This window comes from Pelophylax lessonae (assembly GCF_965119305.1).
Source record: "Pelophylax lessonae genome assembly, chromosome: 4".
Classification (NCBI taxonomy): Eukaryota; Metazoa; Chordata; class Amphibia; order Anura; family Ranidae; genus Pelophylax; species Pelophylax lessonae.
In genome coordinates this window covers 622,096,821-622,110,129 of record NC_138771.1, presented here as the reverse complement: position 1 = coordinate 622,110,129, position 13,309 = coordinate 622,096,821, and the positions used below count along the sequence as shown (strand labels likewise).

Genomic DNA, 13,309 nt, shown 5'->3' with positions numbered 1-13,309 from the left:
TGACCCATAATTTCCAAATGAATCATTAAATGATTTTGAAAACATTTGCTGGGAGAACAATGTCAAGTGTGAATTGGCGATTTAGCTTGATGCATATGCCCAAAACATGAAATTATTCATGCATTAGGTTTCTGGCATTCCAGTTGATGGAGAGCTTTTAAAGGAAAACTCCATCTTTTATAAATCAAAAAGAGAAGTATGGAAATCCAAAAAAGTAAAAAAAAAAAAAAAAAAAATCCTATTCCCCAAGATGGCTGCAGCGCTGATTCCAGCTGTAAGAGAACTGATTGATCAAACACCACTGATTGCTCAGTTCTCCCCTCCGCTCTGAGCACAGAGCTGGTGAGTGTCAGTCTCCAGCTCTCTGCTCTGTCCCCCCGTGCTCACTGGAGTGCTGGGCTGTGGAGGGGGCAGGAGCAGCTGGCTCAGGCTCCCAGCAGATCACTAAGAGGCTGAGCCATCTGCCTGTTAAGACTTCTGGGTGGATCCCGGCTGTAAAGTTAGAATCTTTGCCATGCCTGGACCGGCTCTGTGATCCATAGGAGAAGTACAGCTAAAGTAGCTTTGGCTATACCTCTCCTCTTTAATATACCATCTATCAGTAAGCGATTCCATAACATACTATTTATTAAATAATCTTTGCATTTCAGTTTCCAACCAGACTGCCAAACCAATGAAAATGATGGCGTTAATATATATAATATTCTTGCTTCCGTAATATGGCAGGCTGATTTTATGGACAATGTGTGTACAGGATGTCCCGGAAATATCATTCCTGCTTCTGTGATCGACTCACAGCTTTACCCAGAAGTCTACACAGAGCTGGAAGTCAAATTGGAGACATCCCCCTACAACAGGAGGTTAATTTTTGCCCTAATATATAATATTCTCCTTAGCTTAAGGGTTCAGATGATAATGATGATCCTATTGCTAAAATCCTTGTAGAGTATAAAGAAGTTCACCTGAAGAGGCTTTTTTTTTTTTTTTTTTTCTTGGCAAAACCCAAAGTTGTACTTTAAAAGCAAATTTGCTGCTTTGCAATATGACAGGTTTTATTGGGAAAAAAATCTTTCCTACAGACAACATCCCCCCCCCCCCCCCCCACACACACACCCACTTACACTCCTCCTTGCTGCATTCTTCTGCTGCTCAGGTCATCTGTCAGTGCACTTGGAAATACCTGTAGGTATTAAGTGACCTTCTCGCTTTACTCCCAGGATGTAGTACTTGGTCCTTAACAACCAATCGTCAGGCTTGAACATTGTCACTTGGGATAAGGAAGAAAGTCAATAAAGTGAAAACCCAGTTACTTTTTGTGCTCCACGTTTGTCCATGTCCTGGTGGTGACCTCTTCGAGCAAGGCGACAGTTGCATCATTCTGGCAATTTCCTGTGAAATCAGTTTATCACTATCATGTCCCATGGGGGGCTCACCATCATTCTCACAATACTCCAGGTCAATATGTGAGTGCCGCTCAGTCTAGAAAGAATGCTGCCCACTTGCCTCCAACTGGAGGAAGAAGATGAAGTGGTCGTGACATCACCGAATCAGCTAGAAGACTAGGAAAATGATTATACATATTCTTTTCCTAGTCCTTTAGCGGATCCGGTGATGTCATGACTGCTTCATCTTCTTCCTCCAGTGAAAGGCAGTGGGTAGCATTCTTCCTAGACTGAGCGGTACTCACATATTGACCTGTCCTGGAGTACTGTGAGACCAGACTTAATTTTATTTTATTCAAAAACCGGCTGAGAGGGGAAGATGGCAGCTGGTGGGCTAAATGCTCAAGTGCTAAGGTGTGGGCTTAGGGGCTCCTTCCTTCATATTTGGTGGGAGTGCCCTGGGCTCCTCCCCTTCTGGCAAGATATTCGAGAACAAATTAAGGTCATCTTGGATATAGAAATAGAGGACTCCCCGCTGTTTTACTTGTTACATGTGCCACCCATTCCTCTGCGCCACTATCGAAAGTCGGTTTTACCTCATTTGCTAAACGCAACCAGCCGCTTGATCCCGGTGTACTGGAAGTCAGCTCGGGTCCTGGTACGATCTGAGTAGATTCGCCTGGTCAACAGCATTATGGCAGCGGAAGAATGGGTTGCGAAATGCAGGGACCGCTATGAGCAATTTCATAGTATCTGGAACACCTGGATTCACTACACCTCAGCTAAGGTATCCGAGCAGTTGTGTAGATGCGCTCTGGAAATGCCATTTACTTCCAATTAGTGGACCCTAGGCCTATACTGGACGAGTCCTTATAAGTAAAATTGAATATTATTACATCCCATATTACTATCTTTGTATCTTAGTGTATAGTAGATCTATAGGGGGGAAAATTTGGTATACTCTGCTGTTTCCTGCTGGAGACGTTCTATGATGTTCTATTATCCGTTTTTTTTTGTGTGTTCTTTTATCTAGCTGGTTTGTCTAACTTAGAGGAACCGAGCTATATTAAAGCGGAGGTTACCTTAGGTGGGCCATTGTATTTTTTTTCTATATGTTTAGTATGCAGGCTTTTATTTAATGGCTACCCTATGCACTGTTTTCCTAATGTGATTAAATTGGTTAGTGTCTTAGGTGCCTTGTTGGTAGGGCCAAGGGTTTACATTTTTGTTTTTTGCTTTGCCCTGCACGCCCAGCTTATTTGGTTGTATTAATAGAGATTTATGTTTTTGTCTTTTTTTGTAATCTTTGTTTCTATGTAGGAAAAGAATGAAATTAAATAAAGATTAAAAAAAAAATGCTGAAGTTCCACTTTACACTTGTATAAAAGCTTTTACAAGATCAGGTTTCGGTGTTGGATGAATAGACCTGGCTTGCAGTCTATTTTTCAATTCATCCCAAAGGTGTTCAGTAGGGTTGAGGTCAGGACTCCATGTCTTTATGGAACAGGCTTTGTTTACAGGGTTAAAGTAATGCTGCAACATGAATGCGCCCTTCACTACAAGCTTGGCAACGCACAATAATAGTTTGTATCCTGTAGCATTAATGGTACTCTTCATAAGAAAACCCTGAAGTCAATAATATGGGGGGAAGTCCACATACTCTTTACCATTTAATATACAATATGCCTAGAGTTTGTATAATTGGTGCAAAAGATTGTATCTTTCTCTAGTAGTCAGGGAACAATTTGAATAGTCCACAGTTTCCTATAAGGTGCTTCAAAGTAGAACTGATCAAATCAGGATAATCACTGATACATTACTAGCTGATGCTCTTGATTATTTGCCTGTAGTCCTTTCTCCTCCTTGGAAAACCATATAGATCAGGAATCCAGGTAATTATAATGTATGAATTGTATGATCTTCTAAACAATGTATTTGCATATTTTCTGAAGAAAAAAAAAATCCCAATTGATCTCATTGTCCAGAGATGAACATGTCTTGTTGATGTCTCTTCTTCAGGTGGGCTTTGAGTCCTTCTTGCTGGTTGATGGTGGGGAGACAGTTGTAGTCCAAGGTCTTCGTGTGGCCCCCTGGATGAGAGGACAAGGTTTAGCCAGGATGTTTAAAAGGTTTCTCTGGGACAAACTTCATTCTGACCACCCACATGTGAAAAAAATCCGGTTTGCCCGTGAAGAGGACCCTCCACCGAGCATGCTGAAGTACAAAGTGATCACCTCCAAGGTCTTCTTTATTGTTCTAAAACTCTCTACCATTGTCTAGATTCCTACATTGTCTACTCATTACAGGAAAACCCAGATGTATTGTATTAAAAGTTTTCATTGAGTTTCCTTACATATGAAAAGATTAGGATTTTTGGTCTGGTTGGAGTTCACTGAATAAAAGTCACATTCGAGCCGAGACTTTCCTGTCTCATACCCGGGACACAATAGAGTCTTATCTGATCAGCACTCAGCCATTCATAGAAATGTATTCTAACAATCTGATTGTCTGAGTCAGAGAAGCTGGCTGATGATGTCACAACCTCTGACTCAGAGCCAATCAGAGGAAGCTTTGCATTTATTGCTTGAATACATCGCTTTTTATGAATGGCTGAGTGCCTATCAGATACTCTATTGCAGGGGTGTCAAACTCAATTTCATCACGGGCTACATCAGCATTCTGGTTTCCCTCAAAGGGCCGGTTGCACCTGTAAGACTAGATGTCCAGAGCACCCCCCCCCCCCCCCAAAATCAGATATCAAGAGCTCCGCTCACCATCAGAAATCATGGGTCCTCCACACTCACTTACATCACAGTCCACCCCCCCTTACCATGTGCTGCTGCCAAGAAAAAGCTAGGGGCAGAGCAGTGAAGCAGAGAATGCAGGGTCTGTAGGAGGACCAGAGGAAGGCTGGAGTCAGCTGCCAGAGTCTGCTGAATGCTGGTAACGTGCCAGCCTTTCTTGGTTTTATTCATCCAATTCAACTTTTTTACAGTTTGCTGACTGGGGATTCTCTTTTGGCATCTAATTGACACTCCTGTGCGCTGTCCCTTTTTCTCGTGTTTCCATAGATCAGGGGGGTCAAACTCAATTTCATCGCGGGCCACATCAGCATTATGTTTGACCTCAAAGGACCGGTCATATCTGTAGGATTAGATGTCCAGAGCACCCCACGCCCCCTTACATCCTTACATGGGATTTCAAGAACCAAACCCCCCCCCACACCACCATCAGAAGTCAAGAGTCACCCACCCTTCCTTACATCACAATGCACCCCCTTACCTTGTGCTGCTGCCAGGAAGACAATGCAGGTGGATCTATGAAGAAGTTCAGGGTCTGGAGGAGACCAGAGGAGGGCTAGAGTCAGCTTACAGAGTCTGCTGAATGCTGAGACCAGGGGAGGCAAAGGCAAGGTGGTGTTGTGGCTGCAAAGAGAGGTGCAGGATCTGCAGGAGGAGTTCTTCCCCCTTCTCTGCTGCAGACTGCTGAGAAGAGGGGGGGTGGGCAAAGATGAGCCTTTCTGCAGATGCACAGAGGAGTGGTGGATTTGGCAAAGGAGTTCTGTCCTCTTTGCTGCCGACTACAGAAGGTGGGGGCAGAGACAATGGGGCTGTAGGAACGGTACAAGGGCCACATGAAATGGCCTGGGGGGCTGCATTCGGCCCGCAGGCCTTGTGTTTGTCACCTGTACTTTTTGTTCTGGGTATGGGACAGGAAGGTCTTGGCTCAAACCTGGAGCACACTGCGGTATGCTGTATGTAGCCTCAGTTACATACAGTCTAAATTGCACATCCAGCGGCCTTGCATGTTAGTAAGGGATATTGTTTGTTTGGGCCAGCTTGGCCCAAATGAACTATGTAAAGTTTATCAAAAGCTGAAGTTCAGATTTAAAGTGTTACCAAACCCAGGAGCCTGCATTTACTATATCTGGTCTACAGCACACAACCTGAAACTGTAATGGTTTTAGTAAATATAAACTGCTAAGAACCATTTCTCATCAGCAGTATATAAATAAGTCTTGTAACTCTTATCAGTGTTTGTTTAAAGCTTGTAGGAGGAGTTTTCATTCTGCTGTGACTATGCGGCTGCAGGACCCCCTGACTTTGTGTCTGGGCAGTGCTGATTGGCCCTGTGTCGATCACGTGCAAAAAAAAAAAAACCCTCTAGCAATACACACCAAACTGAGCATGTGCAGTTGGTTCCCTAGACTCTGTTCTATCAGGAGATGAATAGGGACAGTGGAAGAAGGAGAGGAACAGAGAAGACAGGATCAAACAGCCTTTTTTCCACAATGCAAAGGAATTGCATTGTGAGTTTAACAGACTATACAGACTGATTTTACTGTTGTAGGTTTAGTCTAGCCATACACTAGTAGAATTTCGAATAAATATTTTTTGGATGAAAATTCTCATTAGTACATTTGATAACAGTCTAAGAGGAGATTTAACTTACTTTTGAGAGATTTTCTCTAATTTCCCATTGAGTCTACAGGCCAAGAAGTAAAGGAAGATCTCCACAATGGGAGACACAGATGACCAAAACAAAAGCAAGGGGGTGTAGCCATTTCCTATTGTATCTAAGAAGGGAATGATGTTTTGGCTTTGTATACGTTAACAGTTGTTGAAATAGGATATCAGCCAAACAGGAAGTCCATTGTTTTTACAGAGTAGGTCAACTCCTAGGGGTTGATTTACTAAAGCCAAATTAGTTGTGCAGTTTTCAAGGTAATTTGGCCTTAGTGAATGTGGTAAAAATTCACATTACAAAGAATACCCAATCACGTGCAAGAAAACACCATATATTTGATTGGATGACAATTGTCAGAAGAGCTTCACTCACAACGACTGTTTTTTTGAGTTACTGATTATGTGCAGCAACTCAAATAAAGTTGATGCTGTGACCCCGGGACACGACCTGTGACATCCGCAGGACCGAGGGCCAGGATGTGGGTCTGTCCCAGAAAACCTAGGACCGTTGGCATATATGCAATTTAGTGGTTTACCTTATTTGTTGCTGGAAGATTCTTCTTTGAGGTCTGCTTGCTGACTGTCCTTTGCTGCCATCTCCCTGTTCCATGTTCCTGTATATTTGTCTTGCTGCATTAAACTCAGTACAAATATATACAGTGGCAGGTGTGAAAAAAATGCTGTAAATTAATAATGCTTTCAGAAATAGAAGTGTTAATGGTTTATTTTTAACAATTAACAAAATAAGTAAAAAAAAAAATGGAAATAAACAGAATAGAAATCCAAATCAAATCAATATTTGGTGTGACCACCCTTTGCCTTCAAAACAGCATCAATTCTTCTAGGTAAACTTGCACACAGTTTTTGAAGTTACTCAGTAGGTAGGTTGTTACAAACTTCTTGGAGAACTAACCACAGATCTTCTGCGGATGTAGGCTGCCTCCAAATCCTTCTGTCTCTCCCAGACCGACGCCATGATGTTTGAGGACCAAACCATAATTTCCGGGACTCCTTGTTTTTCTTTATGCTAAAGATGGTTCTTATTAACATTGGCTGTATGTTTGGGGTTGATGTCCTGTTGTACAATACATTTGGGACCAATCACATGCCTCCCTGATGGTATGGCATGGTGTATAAATATCTGCCTGTATTTCTCAGCATTGAGGACACCATTAATCCTGACCAAATCTCCAACTCCATTTGCAGAAATGCAGCCCCAAACTTGCAAGGAATCTCCATCATGGTTCACTGCTGCCTGTAGACATTATTGTACTGCTTTCCAGTCCTTTAGGAACAAACTGCCTCTTGTTACAGCCAGATATTTCACATTTTGACTCCTTAGTCCAGAACACCTGCTGCCATTTTTCTGCACTCCAGTTCTTATGTTTTTGCGCATAGTTAAGTCTCTTTGCCTTGTTTCCATATCAGACTTATTGGATATTTGGTCACAATTTTTCCAATTAAGACTGTGATGGTAACCTGTGCTGGGACACCATTTTGTCTTACCCATCTGCCATTTTAGTTTCCGAGCTCTGCAGTTTGAAAAGACACTCATTCACCAGCCCCACCATCCCAGCCCCCTTTTGCAGTGTTAATTAACTCCCTGGAATGCAGGAAGTTTGGGCTTCAAACATTAGTATGCAAGGCTTCAAAAGAACCCCTTATCTCAAAGCAGATGGTAGGACAGGCCAAGTTGTAAAGTCATAAACGAAGCAAACCTTATCTCAGAACAGATGTCCACTACGGCAACCAGGCTGTGTGGAATTCCACAGCAAATTGGTCATTAGGAAAATGACCACAGTTACACACAAATTTATTACTTTTACCCAAACAAGATACTAGAAAGTATATATTTTAATGCCAAATAAAATACTGAACGAAACGAGACCATGCACGGTCATCCTATCACACATGAAGTAGAAAAGAGCGATAAGATATTCCCTGTATGATAAAAATATTCATATTTGATACCGTTTGAAAGCAAATAGCCTGCTAAGTGAGTAACTAGCCGTTTAAAGAATGTAACCTTTACATATTTCAACATATGAATTCTGTTATAAATCTGTCTAAGTGGGAGGTTCCTTAGCATTTTTCTGAGCCTAGGGCCGCCCAGGGCCACTGTGTTTATTGGTCAAGAACCTCTGGTGACACCCCCTGCGGTCTCAGAGAAAAGGAAAGAAGCAGATGGTTTTTGCAGTTCTCATTTTTAACATCGCTCAAGGGAAGAACCGATCACACATGCTCAGCTTTGAACCTTTGATAATACAAGGACTTTTGATAGCAAGTATTTCCATTTCTAATTCTTTATCTATTCTTCTAAATTGCTGAATTGTGTCTCTATTTCTTTGTAACCCATTTTTCTGTAAATATTTTTATTTGCACCAATTTTAACCTTTTTTATAATTAAACCTTATTTTGAAAAGTGTTAATTTTGTCTCTAAGCTCTTAACGTAAGCTAACCAAAGAACCTGCCTCTTGGAAGAGCGCTACTGTATAGAATAAACCCTCTGAACATTCCTGTCTGAGGTGACAGTGTGTGTTACAGATGATTATTCTAAAGTCATAATTGGTACTTCTAAAATTACGAGCGTCCGCTGGGCTCATCCTAACATAGTGGTGGTGGCGGAGAAAGGGTTAATTGCTTAATTAGCCCGGTGACAATCGCTCTCAGCGTGCTGGCATCTAGATTGTTGTCCCGCAAGCTGGACAATCTGTGTGCCGTGTGCAGTTGAGAGTGGCATTGTTACGCAAGTGACGGCAGTGTGTGAGATTACCTGGTCTTTGGTCACGAGTTGGATGAGAAGGCCAGGGGTCTGATACCCGCCACCGTCCCAAAGACCACTTCTAGTCAAGTCTTCTCCAGACAGTAGATGAGTGTACCTTGGTCCCACTGGTTTCCCCCAGTTCTATGCTGATGGCACTGCTGGACATCTTCTGATGTCAAAGGGAAGTAAGCATGTTGTGTCTTTCATCTGCTGCATTAAGTATCCTTGGCCAACCACTGCGTCTATGGTTCTGAACATTTCCCGTTTCTTTGTGCTTCTTCAAAAGAGCTTGAACAGCACATCTTGAAACCTCAGTCTGCTTTGAAATCTTTGCCAGGGAGAGACCTTGCTAATGAAGTAGAACTACCTTGTGTGTTCAGTTTTGCCAAGGTGCATGACCTGTGATATGAAATGGTCTTCCACTACCTCACCTTATAGAAGAGTTTGGCTGTTCCTCACCCAGTTTTATGCCACCTACGCAGTAGGAGTTTCAGTTAATGACTGTGTTTCACCCTTCATATGAAATTGATGATAATTACCACCCCCTAGGTATAGTTGGAGACACCTGACTCTAATCCTACAGAATTCCTGACTTTGTGTAAGAATTGGTGCTGGTGTGAATCCAAAGGGTAGTCACACCAAATATTGTTTTTGATTTTAGATTTTTTTTTTTTCTGTCACAGATTACATTTTGTGAATTGATAAAAATAAACAATTAAAAAATATATTTACAGCATTTCTTCACACCTGCCTAAAACTTTTGTACAGTACATATGATTTCATCTGGCAAGACAATTAAGGAAAAAAAAAAATCAAACTATGTAGAAAAGATAAAAAATAATAAGGGGTTAATGGTTCATTCAGCAACATAAATAGCTAAAGCATTTCAAAGCTACTACAGCACTTTATATAATGTTTGTCAAAAGGAATTAAATGAGGTAGAACATCATAGAAAACAAAAGATACAAAATATATAAAAGAATCAAAACTTCCTAAATTAGCAATTGACAAATTATCAGCATTAGAGAAACCAATCTTTCAAAAGATAATGGAGGCTCTAAAAAGTTTTCAGACTGGGAAAAGGCCTGGCCCGGATGGGTATACTACCCGTTATAGGAGGTTTAGGGAAATATTAGTCCCAAAACTCTGCAAATATATGAATGAGATAGAACAGGGGAAGATGAGAGTAAAATCATTGCAGGCTCATATAACGGTACTACCTAAAGAGGGGACAGCTACAACCCTATGCTTCAGTTATAGGCCAATAGCACTGTTAAATGCTGATACAAAACTACACTGAACAAAATTATAAACGCAACACTTTTGTTTTTGCCCCCATTTTTCATGAGCTGGACTCCCAAGATCTAAGACTCTATGTACACAAAAGGCCTATTTCTCTCAAATATTCACAAATCTTCCTAAATCTGTGTTAGTGAGCACTTCTCCTTTGCCGAGATAATCCATTCACCTCACAGGTGTGGCATATCAAGATGCTGATTAAACAGCATGATTATTGCACAGGTGTGCCTTAGGCTGGCCACAATAAAAGGCCACTCTAAAATGCAGTTTTACTGTATTGTGGGGGGGTCCAGGGGGTCCGAAAACCAGTCAGTATCTGGTGTGACCATCATTTGCCTCACGCTGTGCAACACGTCTCCTTCATATAGAGTTGATCAGGTTGTTGATTATGGCCTGTGGAATGTTGGTCCACTCCTCTTCAATGGCTATGCGAAGTTGCTGGATATTGGCAGAACCTGGAACACGCTGTTATATACTCAGATCCAGTGCATCCCAAACATGCTCAATGGGTGACATATCTGGTGAGTATGCTGGCCATGCAAGAACTGCTATGTTTTCAGCTTCCAAAGATCTTTTAGTTCAGCTCCTAAAAATGTGGGCAAAAACAAAAGTGTTGCATTTATAATTTTATTTAGTGTATATGCAAAAATTTCAGCAACCCGATTAAAGGATTTAATGGCAGAGTGGATCCATGCAGACCAGACAGGATTTATCCCAGGAAGAGAGGGGAAAGATAACAGGATTAGAACACTACTGCTACTACACAAGGCTAGAGATCTTGATACCTCAGCCCTCCTATGGTCAATAGATGCTGAGAAAGCTTTTGACAGGGTAGACTGGGAGTTTATGTTCGAAACAATAAAGAACTTGAGTTTTGGTCCAAGGACGATCCAATGGATAGGAGCATTGTACAGGAATCCAACAGCATTAGTAAAAGTGAATGCCAACCTATCACCTCAGTTTGAAATGCGCAACAGGACGAGATAGGGTTGCCCTCTCTCGCCCCTGTTGTTCGTCCTGTCATTAGAACCACTATTAGCGACTATAAGGAATAACCTAGATCTAAGGGGAGTGAAGGTCAGATAGGAGGAACATAGAGTTGCAGCATATGCAGATGATGTTCTATTTATTATCACCAATCCTAGAATAACCCTCCCAAATGTTATTAAGGATAAAGGATAAACCCAACAAAGTCCGAAATCTTGAACATCGGATTTAAAAAAAAAAAAGAGCAGGCATTTCAAAGGGAATTCCCATTTACCTGGGCAAAGTCGAAATTAAAATACCTTGGGATAGAGTTAACCTCTTTATCAGAAAATTGGTACCGGGCTAATTATATACCTATGCTAAATGAGATAAAAGCAGACATTAGAAAAGAGCTGAAGGAAGGACGAGCGGTTTCTGTCATAGGAAGTCCCGCCTCCTATGATAGACAGCACAGTGGCCCAATGTCGGGACGCGGGACCTGTGACGTCTATTATAGGCGCTGGGACTTCAGATGACAGCGGCCGCTCGATCTCCCTTCTCCTTGGCCCAGCCCGACCCCCTCTGCCTCTCAGCGCTGCCTGGCCTTTTTTTTTTTAAAATATATCGCCGCTCTGTGCATTGGCGCTGGCGAGGCTGCATTGGTGGACACTGCGCTGGCGAGGCTGCATTGGTGGACACTGCGCTGGCGAGGCTGCATTGGTGGACACTGCGCTGGCGAGGCTGCATTGGTGGACACTGCGCTGGCGAGGCTGCATTGGTGGACACTGCGCTGGCGAGGCTGCATTGGTGGACACTGCGCTGGCGAGGCTGCATTGGTGGACACTGCCCTGGCGAGGCTGCATTGGTGGACACTGCACTGGCAAGGCTGCATTGGTGGACACTGCACTGGCGAGGCTGCATTGGTGGACACTGCGCTGGTGAGGCTGCATTGGTGGACACTGCGCTGGCGAAACTGCATTTCACACCAGGCCCTTCAGGTCCACATGCTGTTTTTTTTCTGACTTTTTGATTGACCGCATTCATTTGTGTTCATTTCAGCTCTCACCAGGGAAGCCCGCGGTCAGCCAACTGAGTCACACGTGTTAAGTGAGTTAAGCTCCTTAACAACCAGCTATTCTTCATGCAGAATTCAAATCTGAGCATAATTTTTTCACTGATTCGAATTCAAATCGTTCCAAAAATGTGGAATTTGTTTGAAATTCATTTTATTAGTTTTCTATTAATTTATTACTATTTTATTTGGAGATTTGGATACAACTGAATCTCCAAATAACCTAAAATGTGTCTGAATTTACATTTGGACCAAAACTAATTGCACATATCAATAGTCAATAGAATCTCATTTATCTAGAAAGGATGTGTTGTTTTTTTACCTGTTGCTCCTTCCATACTTTTTCATTACTGAGGCAAGGAGGTATGTGGCAAGTTTTTATAACTGGAAATTGTGTTTCCTGTTTTAAGTGGGAGGTTCCCTATCTCCCAGATGCTGCCCTGGAAGACTTCCTAGAAAATAGGTTACCAGGTACTGAACTCCTACATCCTAATGCATTTACTCTCTTTTTCTCTGACAGGCTTTGGTGTCTATGATCCTTCCCTCTGACCAGCTTGAGGAAGCCATCAGATTGTTGGAGGCTCGTCTGGACAATGTGGGCCACTTGAATAATTGTACCATTCTGGAACCTGCTGAGGTTCTCAAACTCTTCAATGGGACAAAGACTGCAGAAGCTCTTCTTCCCGGGGGTCTCCTGATCCAGGGATGGCTTCCTCTTACCACCCAAAGGTCCAATTTGGAAATGCTTTTTGAAAAGAAAATCACTTGGATCTACTCACAAGCACAAAATATAAGCAGCAATGCAGAACAACAAACTAACCATGAAAACAAAGTGAATGGAGGATCACCATCCCTACCACCCTCTTTTCCCGGGTTCCTCAGCCTCGGTACTCCAGCATACCCGGTGCCTTATGCAAATGCCACAAATCACTTTGAGATTGACTTGTTTGGATTTGACCCAGCAAGTGCTAAGATGCATATTGTACAGCAACTAAAGTTGTGTATACAGTCCCTTCCCGCCGGACACAATATAATCTGCTACATGTTTGGAGAAGAGAGACTGCGAGATGAACTTAGTCAACTGCGTGAGGGACTGACCCCATTCTTTTCAGAAAAGGAACAGATGATTTTTGAAATAGACATTTAAAATAGAACTGAAGGCAAAACATTTTTTTGTATTTTTTTGCCATCTGTGTCCCATTAAGGAGATTTCCCTTCTCTTCCCTTCCCTGCCAGTCTCCTATCCTAAACAGAAGGAAGAGGAAACCCCTCCAAAAAGAGGGAATCACTGTTTGTCACACAGTTAACCAGAATGAGTGTGCCCCCTTGGAAGGTTTCCCCTTTATTACTGTTCAAGAG

At 42.3% G+C, this 13,309-nt stretch overlaps 1 pseudogene across 1 annotated transcript in view; it reads left to right on the top strand.

The window, feature by feature from the left end:
• The window catches only part of LOC309552850, a 95,152-nt pseudogene extending 82,055 nt beyond the window's left edge, over positions 1 to 13,097 (top strand). The window contains exons 5-6 of the transcript XR_014226175.1: positions 3,402 to 3,623; positions 12,471 to 13,097. The product of XR_014226175.1 is annotated as an uncharacterized misc_RNA (transcript). The remainder of the gene's footprint in view (positions 1 to 3,401; positions 3,624 to 12,470) is intronic.
• The last annotated feature ends 212 nt before the right edge of the window (positions 13,098 to 13,309 follow it).